Genomic DNA, 11795 nt, shown 5'->3' with positions numbered 1-11795 from the left:
GCCGTCGTCTGTCTGTTTCTGTGTGGACCCCCCCGCTGAGATAGAAAATGATGTTACGGAACACAAATGTCAAATGCGATATATTTTTATCCTGTTGCGATGGGTAAATATAAAGGACTGGCGAATCCGTGGATTTTTCAACGGGCAACGACTAGTCTTAATTTATTGTACGTAATAAGCAATAAAATGCTCATTTATCTTTTTAACTGACTATATGTTAAAAAGTATGAGAAAAAGAAAACACGTGAGAAATACTAATGAAAAATTAAAATCATGAATTGGACGCTCAGATTAAAAACAGCATTTTGTATTTCTGCATTATCTGACGTCATAAGCGGTAGATGACGTTATATTTAAATTATTAAACGTGTGTTGTTAGAAAAGTAGAGGAGTGCATTGTAGCTATACACACACATAATGTTGTAAAGAGTTATCACAGACATGCCGATGCGACTGCGAGATGGAAGATTTTATTTCCCGACAGAAAGCCAACATATGATACTACGGGATGGAAAATCCGTGGATGCTATACAAGCAGATGTTTACAACAACATCGACATTACATCGTGCCAAAAAAGAGAGCATCGACAAAGTTTCAAAAATGTAATATTTCCGGCAAAACATGCTTCATTATCGCTACCGAATGTCATCCCTTCGAATGACATTCCTACGAATGGGGTACAACCAAATGACGCCTGTTCTAATGATGATCATACAGATGCGTCACAGCAACGTTTTGCAAGATTTACGCCATTTAAAATAATTCTAACATTTTTTGTTTTTCTGATATCAGTATATTTTATTTTATCGCCAGTCAACGTTCTAAAGGAAATATTTCTCTGGCCATCATTATTATTACTTATAATAATAATACTAAAAGGGATTTTTCGAATTGTGATCAACATGGTTCGTGCTGGAGCTGCATTTATTTACATCATATCTGTTTACGTTGTCTTGTGGATCGCCGTTAAATTGTCCAAAGTAATGTCGCTATCATTTTTGATATTGGTTAATACCTTTCGAATGCCTTGGAAGTTCATTGGTTGGAAAACGGTCGTTCCAAAGAAAAAGTCTCCTCCACAGCCTATGAAAATTAAATCTCCAAGTGGGCGCATTGTTCGTGCAGTATTTGCTTGTTTGAAATCGTTACCTATTTTCATCTCAATCCTTCTTATGTGTTGCTGCATCAATTCCGATCACCAAATGTTAGATCCGAACGAGATGGGATTGTGTAACGGTTTTCAGATTACTATGAACACCAAAACAAGGATACCAGCTTGGCACATCACACCAAATACAACTGAAAGAAATATCGTTCGAGATCGTTCACCGGTATTGCTGCATATTGGAAATACTGAAAATTTGAATTCTCTTCACAAATTAGAGGTCTTAAAAGGCCTATCTTCTCAAGGCCTTCATGTTCTGGTGCCGTTGCTAACTCTCACTTATCAAGAAATGCTAGAAGCGTGGTCATATGCAAATAAAAATGGAAACAGTACGAATAACTACTTATGGATAGACCAGATTGGCATAGAAGAAGTCCACGACCTCGTTTTGGATATGTGTAATATGAGTCTGCCTCCATCGGGTATTATCATCGAAACTAAGAAGAAAAATAGTTTTTATATAAAGAAAAGTTTGGAAATTTGGTCTGGTCAATGTAATCACGGAAGTAGTAGCAAATCGTATAACTTTTTAAAGTGTCCACTCTCGTCGGAAATTAACAACTTTGAGATCGGTGACGAAATTCGTTTATGTGTGACTCTTGTTACTATAGATAAAAATATTTTTGCAAGATAGATTTACGATGTTAATCTTAGTCCAGATTATTTACACCATCTTTTTTACCCTCTTATTTTATATCTTTTAAATACATAAAACTTAGACTACCAGGCTAAGTAACTTATGAAAAATGTGTATTGTTGTAAAGATTTTTGATCATGTTTCGCATATGTGCAGCGGTCAGCTTATGCGCGATGTTCGGTCGCAGGAGCATAAGGGAAGATAAATTATTTACGGACTGCCAGAACACAATAAGAACAAACGTAGATATCAGCTCTCATACAGTACCCTTCTATGCTCCCTGTCAACTGCCGTATCGTTGATCGTTCTGTCACTTTTCTCCTGATGTCACTGCGGGTCCTGCGTTATGTACCGAAAAATTATCACGATGTTACATCCCCGTTTGCAGGGTTTGTTGTCTGATGTCAAAGCCGTTATTATTTAGCTGTAATTTAGTCTAGGGATAAAAATTGCTGATATTGTTGTTGTTGTTTTAAAAAAGCTTTAAAACTACAATGAAAATCGAATTAAATCTGAATTCTTTGACGTCATTCGTCTTAGAAAACGCGATAACAAACAAACAAAGAAGAAGAGACGTTGAATTTTTTCGAGAAAACGTGAGTAAGCATTGCGTGACTTTGTGGACACGTAAACACAAAGTATTTTTTCTACAGTTAAGGGGGGTTTTCACGAAGCGAATTGAACGGCGAATTCGATGGCGAATTCGCTTTTTAATTTTCATGACAAAAAAAATTAGACGTCAAATTCATTGTTTACATTGGTTAACCCCGTTCTGATTGGTCTAAAACTTTAGACCAATCAGAACGGGGAAACCTTTAGCCGCGAAAAAGTAGAAACTGTTTTTTTCGATGGAAAATCAGATACAATTCGCCGTCGAATTCGCCGTTAAATTCGCTTCGTGAAAATCCCCCTTTAGACTGATGAAAAGGGAAAACCGGGAAATTCGAAATACATGACAAAACCTCGTTTCCAAGGCTTAAGAATACAGAGGTTAACCATCACAGGGAACAGACAAAAAATGTATGGCCTATAATTGACGAGGACCTGGGGACAAGGTCGCTTAAATAAAGTTGTAGCATAATGCATGGGCAGGTATAGATAATTTTAGACGTAGACATTTATTACCGTTGTTTGAGAGTATGATTGTGAACCACGATGGAGAGTGTTTGTGACATTCGATCTGGAAAGAGAGAAACGAAAGAGTCTCAAAAACGATGTTCCAGGCTGTTCATGTGATTTATGGGCAAATATTTCCTATTGAACATAATGTAACAAATTGTGTACTTTTTTTCTTCTTTATCATTAAAATATTGTATATGTAGACCCTTCTGAAAAATGCAATGTGTCTTTATAATATGCTCGAAAAAGGGAGAGGATTTCTTGCCTATCTGTCAGTGTAGCTATATGTAACCTTTTGTCCAGCCTATATAAATGGATACTTTCTTTTGCCTTTCTTTGCGTTGCATTCATTTTTATTGCCAATAGTAACACAGCTATGTTGTTTATGTGGCACTTTCTTCAGGGTCCCATGTTTATATTCTACTTTAGGTGGTGGGCAGTGTAAGGGTTGTTCCTGGCTAGCTAGTGATAAAACAAATGCAATTGTTATGATACTAATTTTTTTTTTGCAGAAAGAACTTTAAACTGCAGATCTTGTTTGACATTAGCTAGACCTGAATCAATTGCATGCCATTAAGTATTTTCACTGTATAGCTAGCTAGCAATTAAGGGACAGTTCAGGAACATCACTGCAGATTAGACTATGATAGTTTATAATTAAGGTGCAATAGTTTGTTTATTTATTGCTCGTAATTAGGTTAACAACATGGTTTTTGCTACCTGTGGCTTTTCCGTTGCATAGTGGTGTTGATTTTTTTTTAACTAAACAGCCCACAAAAATTCTTTGAGAGGAATAGAGCTCAATTTTACGTAGGGTAACGAAGGACAATATGTCTTAATCATAATCTATATAATAATACGCCAGTTCTGTCTGTGACTTTTGCAAAGTGGATAAAATTTCTTTGATAAAGTCTAAAAAAAATTGCCTATAATATGTTCTGTAAATTAGCAAACTTTGACGTTAGAGCAATATTGACGTCAAAGGAAAGTATATTAAAAGCGCGTAATAACCCTTATCAAAAAAAATTAACATATCCATTTTTTATATTTATTTCAAAGTTCAGACGAAGTTATGACTTTCCTGAAAATTTGGGGATATAAAACCTACTAGAAATGGAAATAATGGTACTTCAATATCTTGTATTTATTGGGGTTTTTTCCAGTCGCCATATTTAACGGTCTTGTTGATCTCTTATTCTTGTCTAACAAGCGGACCGTCGCAAAATGTTCGTGTGAAATCGTAGGTAAACAAACGGCCTTATCTTTAAATGAGCTCTGAGATGGAGTTCGATAAAATCGCCATTATGGTTGGCTCCGTTCACGCTGTTCTTTTTGGCTTGTTTTTCTTTGTAAAACATGCCATCAAAAAGTGGAAAGAAATTTTGGTTCTGTTTAAAAAAGAGGCCGAGCGTAAAAACATCCGTATCACTTTCTCCACTTAGATTTTATTTTCTTGTATTCTATTCGCCATTGTTTTTGGAGACCAGACAAAACAAAACAGAAAGAAGAAATCACAGCATTGCTTTGTGGCTATTAATTATGATAATTAATGCTTATCACGCTCTTTCTTTTTTTATTAGCTGACCAGGATTATTGCATATTATAGGCAAAATAACCCAACGAGGGAGAATGCTCATTGTGATAGTTGAAGATAGTTGAAGCACTATGGAGATAATTAAATTTAGAGCATGAAAGGGGAAATTCTGAATATTTAGGTATTCTAATTGTGTAGATTTGATACTGTCTCCATAAGGAAACGACTAACTGTTTGAACAAAGGAAAATAATCAAAAAGTAAGACAACTAGCGAGGCGAAGCTGTCTTCAGAAACAACAACAAAAAGTGGTCAGTGTTGCAAAGAAGTCTGATTTCAGTAAGTTAAAACGTATAAATAATAAAGAATAACAAAGAAACTTCGATTGATTTATCTAATTTATTATGTTCGGAACTTTGTTGATACATTTGTAAAAGCATTACGATGGAAACACAGCTACGGATACTCTCCCTCCTTCATTATTTTTTCTGTAATGGCATGAATCCAGCAACCATGTGAACGATTTTGCTGTGCGTTTATTATCGCGTGATTCGTGCAATGAAATGCAATGGCGGTTCTGTAGGTGAAGAGAAATTGGGGTGAGTTTGTTATTTCCATGAAACATTTGAACATGTTCTGGTTGTCAGTTTTCAATAAAATTTTCTGGGTAATGTTTTCTCATGAATATCTTTCAATTTTTACAATAAAATAGGCACCTCAAAAAAAGTTGCCTACAGGGTAATTACGCGCCTTTAAGATTAGTGATGCCATTGCATTGCACTTTTAAATCTAAGGTTAAATAACTTGGAAACGGGAGGAAATAACAGACGTGATCTCCTGCGTGGGTAACTAGGGACCACCTGGGACCAATTTGGGTAAGTTTACCAAACCTGGGTCCCTAAATCCGTTTCGGAATGAACGGGTTGATGACGTCATCAAAAAACCTTCAAACCCCATATCTATGCAACTATTTGTCAAAGATACATGATCCTATACATTTTCTTGATCAGCGTTTCAAGATCTATACGATGAAGGCAACAGGCATACACATTTCTGAAAAAAAATTGTGTTCTGACAGGTCTCTGCTGACGTCAGCAAAATTTAAATGACGGTTGTTTTTCTCTGGTATCCTGCCTAAGTGGATTTTTCTACGGGCCTTATCGACTAGTCTATATAATAATACGCCAGTTCTGTCTGTGACTTTTGCTAAGTGGATAAAAGTTCTTTGATAAAGTCTATAAAACATTGCCTATAAATTTGTTCTGTAAATAAGCAAACTTTGACGTTAGAACATTATTGACGTCAAAGGAAAGTATATTAAGATTAGTGAAGCCATTGCATTGCCCTTTTAAATTTAAGGCTAAATAACTTGGAAACGGGTGGAAATAACTGACGTCATCTCCTGCGTGGGTAACTAGGGAATACCTGGGGCCAATTTGGGTAAGTTTTCCAGGGCTTTATCGACTAGTAATAATAATAATAATAATAATAAAAGAATTAAAAACAAAAATTAACAAGTGATCTCCGGTAGAATTTGCCATATACACTAGAGATAAAAAACAGACTTCGAAAGCAGACTTCCATTACAGGTCACTTGGTCTGGAAGATTATTCCACACTTTTGCAGCTCTAAATGGAAAGACTTTTTTGCCAAATTCCAAGTTGACCAAGGAAAGTGTGAACCTGTTTTTTGAAGCCCCTCTTGTTTGGTGATTGTGGCAGTTTTTTGCCAAAAGAAATTTTGAGCACATGTAATCAGGAGCAATGTGATTCATGGCTTTGAAAACTAACATGACATCGTTTTTGTAAGTTAAGTAAATTATTCAATGAATATTTCTTCTCTTTTCGAAAAAAGGTGCAGATACATTTTAATTGTTAGCTTTCCCAATCTACCTTGGGTGGCACAAGCCCATACCAAGGAGCAGTAGTTGAAATATGGCATGACAAGTGCATTAATTAAAAGGTTTTTGGTCTGAGGTGTTAAACAAAATGCAATGGTTCTAGTTTTAGAATATTTAAATAGTATTTTTCTATTTACGTCATTAATGTGCTCTTCCTATTGCATTTTTTGATCAATTATTACCCTGAGATATTTAACTTTTTTGCTTCTCTTAAAAGGGATACCCATATAGTTGATAGTTTTGTTCTCAACTTTTTTAACTGGCTGTGGTTACCAAAAAAGGTTGCTTCAGTTTTGTCTGTATTAAAAGTCATTTTGTTGTTATTCAGCCAGAGCTTGACTTGCAAAAGTTCTAACTTGACTTGCGAGTCAAGGGTATCCAAGTTTTTATGGGATGAAATAATTATTGGATCATCTGCATATAGATGGTGGTAATTTGAATTGATGACAGATTTTAAGTCATTAATATACAAAAGAAAAATCAGGAGGCCCAACCAGACCCTGTAGCATTCAAAAACTTCTTCATGAAGCAGATCTGATCTTCTGTCGTTTATAAGAGTCAGTTCCTTTAGGCCCGTTAAGTTTAGGACTCGAACCAGTCAAAAGCAGCATCTCTGATGCCAAAACAAAAGCTTTTTTAGGGTTAATGAGCACAGCACAAACAAAGTTTTGTTTGTTGAGCTCAGTAAGAATAAAAACAACTACTGCAATTTCTGTGGAAAAGAGTTTTTAAAATCTGTGAAAAGTTGGGTAACTTAAGACACAGAGTGGCTCGATGCGAATAAAAACCCCGCTGAAGATATATTATTTTCATAAACCTAAAATATAAAACATAATATGTTAATATAAATGTAACAGATTCACTCTCTTTTATAAAAGGACCTTCTTAGGAGTAGACTATCCTTCAGTCCTGGCCATTGTTCTGGGCCCTATTGTATATATATATATATAAAAATGTCCAATAAAACACAAATGTCAAGTAATGTCAGTAGTTTAAACTACATTTGGCAAATGTCCTGTTTTCAACGTATTAACAAGTTTATGCGATGGCATGCATCTTTTTTATTGTGTCAGCACGTTGTTCATCATTTTTAACCCCAGTGGATCTTTACCACATCCTTGTTCGCAATCAGTTGTTTCAGTGCTCCAATATCTATCCTTAACCTCTTGTCACTAACATACTTAGAAGATTTTAAAGCTTCAACCAGCGATTTATTTTCCGTTGTTGTCTCAATGGGCAATCTATTAGCATTATGACCATAAACAATCTCACAATGTGCTGCTGAAACGTACAATGTTGCATCAATACCTTCACCCATAATTAATGTTTCAGCAGCAATCGAGACGTTTTGATTGCCAACTGATGATGGTACAAGTGTTGTTTTCATCAGCAAGGAAAATGAGATAAGAATTTTGACTTCTACCATCAGGCAGGTTGCCAAATGCTGCATCTGTAAAAACAATAATTTTGATGGGATTCTAAGGTCGTTTGTAGGTCAGAACATATAGGAGTCATTTTTAAGTTTTCTAATGACTTTGTTGAAGACGACAGTGTCTTTGGAGGTTGATTTTTCTATATTGACTGCAAGATTTGATACATTAAAGCTGATGTCTGGTTCGGTTTGATTGCTTACCCACAAGAGTTGTCCAATTTTAGATCGTAAAACATCTCGTTTTTTTAAAGAAAGAATTATCTCATCCTCAGAATGATCTATTAAGGTTGGCTGCAGTGTGTTCAGCCTGGTCGACAGTGATACTTTCTTCCTCCTGACAAAAGTTGAAACCAAGATATTTGAAGGTTAGCTCTTCTTCCCGTCCAACAGTAAAGGTGCTGCACAACTTAGGTATAATTTGAATGAATAAATAACTATCCCCGATTTTGATTAATTACAGATATCACAGGTTGGTGAATCTTTTTCAATAATACCAGTTTCTTCATAACCTCGAGCAACTAAACAAGCCTTTAGTTGATCATCGTTTGTTGGTTTCAGAGAACATACCCATCAAACAAATATACCTCCTTATAAACATGGTGTTCCTTCTAGCTTTTAAGTTCTTCTTCTTTAGCACACAAACGATTCATGTTTTAATTCAAGTACCTCATCAAAAGTGACAACATCCTGTTCTTGGTCTACATACAATTTGGAGTTGGGTGATTTGTATTGGATGTTGAACCATTTGGATTATTGACCTGTAATTTTTCCTGCTCTATTAATATTTTTGCTTCACAGTGTTTCCTGATTCATTTTGATTTTTGGTTGGTCAGTAAGTCAATTTGTGATGTGGTAGATGCAGTCCTTCATTCTGTTGGAGTTAGTTCTTGCTCCAAGGCTAATACCTCTTGACTTATTGGTAAATCTTCAAATAAAGAGATTGGATGTTCATTTGGACAAATGTCTATGCAGTAGTTACTGCTGGTAAAGGGGCAAAGTTGTGTCTCTTTGCCAAACATGGTGGATTTATAATTTTGCATATCAATGATGACACCAGACTTTTTCAATGAACTTTTACTGAGTAGGAGAGGAATGTTTTCCTCTAATATTTCTGTCTTGATGTTGCACTTTGATAGAAATGTTTGCTTTTTTTAATGCAGCTACTCTCTGCAGCTACTTTCTACCATCCCCAAATTTAAATATAGTATCTGATACTGACTCTTTGACATTCTTTTGTCTATCTAATGGTAGGCAATCAAAAAAATCATTGAACCATTTCCCCCCAGCCACAGTCTTGGTGCATGCAGTGTCGATGACTGCAGACTTAGTAGCTTCTGCAGCAAAAATCTCCTGCTTGTCCAATTCTGGAGGTGTTGCACTACTTATAAGTACAATTCAGCCTCTTCACAAAGTTCTCCTTCTTGTTCTAAACTATTAATGTTAATGTAATGTTTCTCTGAGCTGCATGTGGACATTGATTGGCCCAATGCATCTTAAAATCACACCAAACACAACGCGAAAATTCACCATGTTTGTTCATTGGATTCATCTTTTCTTTTCTGCCACTGCTGCCAGACTTTACAATTTTTGATCTCATTGTGTCTGTGTTTAAATCATTGGCATCTGCGAGGGCAAGTTTTCTTTCATCATCTCTAAGATTTGCACCATCAAGTACTTTGAATGCTAAAATTGTATCTGGTAATTTCATGTCATGGTCATACAAGCTATACAAGTGTTCGAACTCAACAATATAGTCATTCATAGAAATGTTTTCCACTTTTTAAAACAAAATAAATTTCGAGTATGCATTATAAGCTTTGTCAATTTTCGCGCTCTTAAATTCAACATTAGCTTTTCAAGTAGAATATCTAAGCCATTATCAACATGCAATGCGCAGCAGTCAGGTCAAAAACCGCTTTTTCTGCCTTTACATTTTTTTAAGGAGTTTATCAGTACAACGATGCCTTCTTCTGTTCTATCAACAAAAGTAACAAGTTTCCACATCTTAATTGTTGTATATGATATTTCGTCTTGAACTTTCGGCAGGGTCTTCTTTTTGGAAGCCATTATTATTTAACGAATGCTCAGTCTTTAAAACAAAGTAAAATCTAGTTCAGTCTTTGAACAAAGTAAAATCCAGTTTAGTCTTTGAACAAAGTAAAATCTAGTTCAGTCTTTAGAACAAAGTAAAATCTAGTTCAGTCTTTGAACAAAGTGAAATCCAGTTTAGTCTTTGAACAAAGTAAAATCCAGTTCAGTCTTTGAACAAAGTAAAATGTAGATCATTCTTTAGAACAAAGTGAAATCCAGTTCAGTCTTTGAACAAAGTAAAATGTAATTCAATCTTTAGAACAAAGTAAAATCCAGTTCAGTCTTTAGAACATTTAGGTGTTGTATTATTTATTTATTTATTTATTTATTTATTTATTTATTTATTTATTTATTTATTTATTTATTTATTTATTTATTTATTTATTTATTTATTTATTTATTTATTTATTTATTTATTTATTTATTTATTTATTTATTTATTTATTTATTTATTTATTTATTTATTTATTTATTTATTTATTTATTTATTTATTATGAATTTTTACACAGGATGTACACTTCAGTAATAAATTACTGCTATTATTGCGTGTACCCCTTCCATGAAAAGTTGGGTAACTATTAAGACACAGAGTGGCTTTGTGCGGATAAAAACACCGCTACGGTTATATTATTTTTGTAAGCCTAAAATATAAAACACAATATGTTAATATAAATATAACAATTCGGACTGTCTGTCATTTAGGAAGTTGTGTTCAGAAATAAAATGAGAAATTTGCCTATGCACTTTTCAAAAATGTTCATAGGAATTGGCAGAATGGAGATAATTAGTAGGATCTTTTTTATTGCCACTTTTCTTTTTTAGTAGCATGTGACCCTGTTATGTAATATTTCAGTAGTGCTTTCATTATTACTGACTGTTATAGCCAGAACAGATACCTTCACGTGGCAAAGTGAAACAAGAGCTCTCTAGGGACAATACTTAAACTTCTTTAAGAACGATTATTTTTTTTAAAAAATAGAAATTATTCTGCATATGTTCTTCCATAGCTGAGCAATCAAAGGAAAAATAAAATATGCATGATTTTTATTTCAAAGGACTTTTTATTTGACACGCAAGTTGCGCATGATTTTTATTTCAAGGGACCTTTATTCGAGACAAAGGTTGAAAATTACTAATTATTTAACATGCCACACATTTTATGTGAAAAGGTTTTTTATTTCAAAAAGATATCTTTTGGAAGGCAAATATAAGTAACAAAATATCAAGGTGTGACTATAAGCCCATAAAAGGTTAGGGAAAAAGTTGAAGAGGGAAGGGAGAGGGGGCTGCATCACCCCTCCCCTCAAGCACGAATAGGATTAAGGGCTGTACAACCTTTGTAATTTAAGACGGCACTCTGTACTTGCTGAGTTAATTACCAACATATTCTTAAAACATGTACTTTTGGTTGGCAATTATTTGACGTGGTAAAATCACACTTAAAAAGTCCCTAGGCCTTGTATGATTAGACATGTAAAAAAGAGCCTAAGATATAACAACGGAAAAAAGTATTTGTTTTTCCAGAGCATAGTTCAGTTGCCTCCTACGGCAATGTACAAACAACAAATTCTTAGTAAAGAAACAGTTAGTTTTGCACTTCAACTGCATTATTAAATCATTGCAGAAAACGCTAAAATATATTTAATAAAATGTGGTTTTTTCTGCGTTGAACTTTAATATTTACGCAATTAACTATAATTATTTTATTTCTTATTTTTCTTTGCTTTTCTCCGGTAAAAATAATATTTTTTATTTATGAGGTAGCTAAAACATTGTTTGTGTTTTGTTAAGTTTAAAAATTTAGAAGCTGCCACAGTATTCTAATAAGTGCAAATATAGCCACAGCAGTTATTTGTTGACGCTAAAAATGGTGAATTATAAGGGTTTCGTTTGACATTAATGTATGATGTATGCTT

At 34.3% G+C, this 11795-nt stretch overlaps 1 protein-coding gene across 2 annotated transcripts in view; it reads left to right on the top strand.

Moving 5' to 3' along the window:
• Positions 1-11795, top strand: part of LOC130641512 (uncharacterized) — a 37467-nt gene that overhangs the window by 22850 nt on the left and 2822 nt on the right. The window lies entirely within an intron of this gene.

This window comes from Hydractinia symbiolongicarpus, chromosome 4 (genome assembly GCF_029227915.1).
Source record: "Hydractinia symbiolongicarpus strain clone_291-10 chromosome 4, HSymV2.1, whole genome shotgun sequence".
In the NCBI taxonomy this organism is placed as follows: Eukaryota; Metazoa; Cnidaria; class Hydrozoa; order Anthoathecata; family Hydractiniidae; genus Hydractinia; species Hydractinia symbiolongicarpus.
Note: the sequence above shows the minus strand (reverse complement) of the source record. Positions and strands in the feature narration are given on the sequence as shown.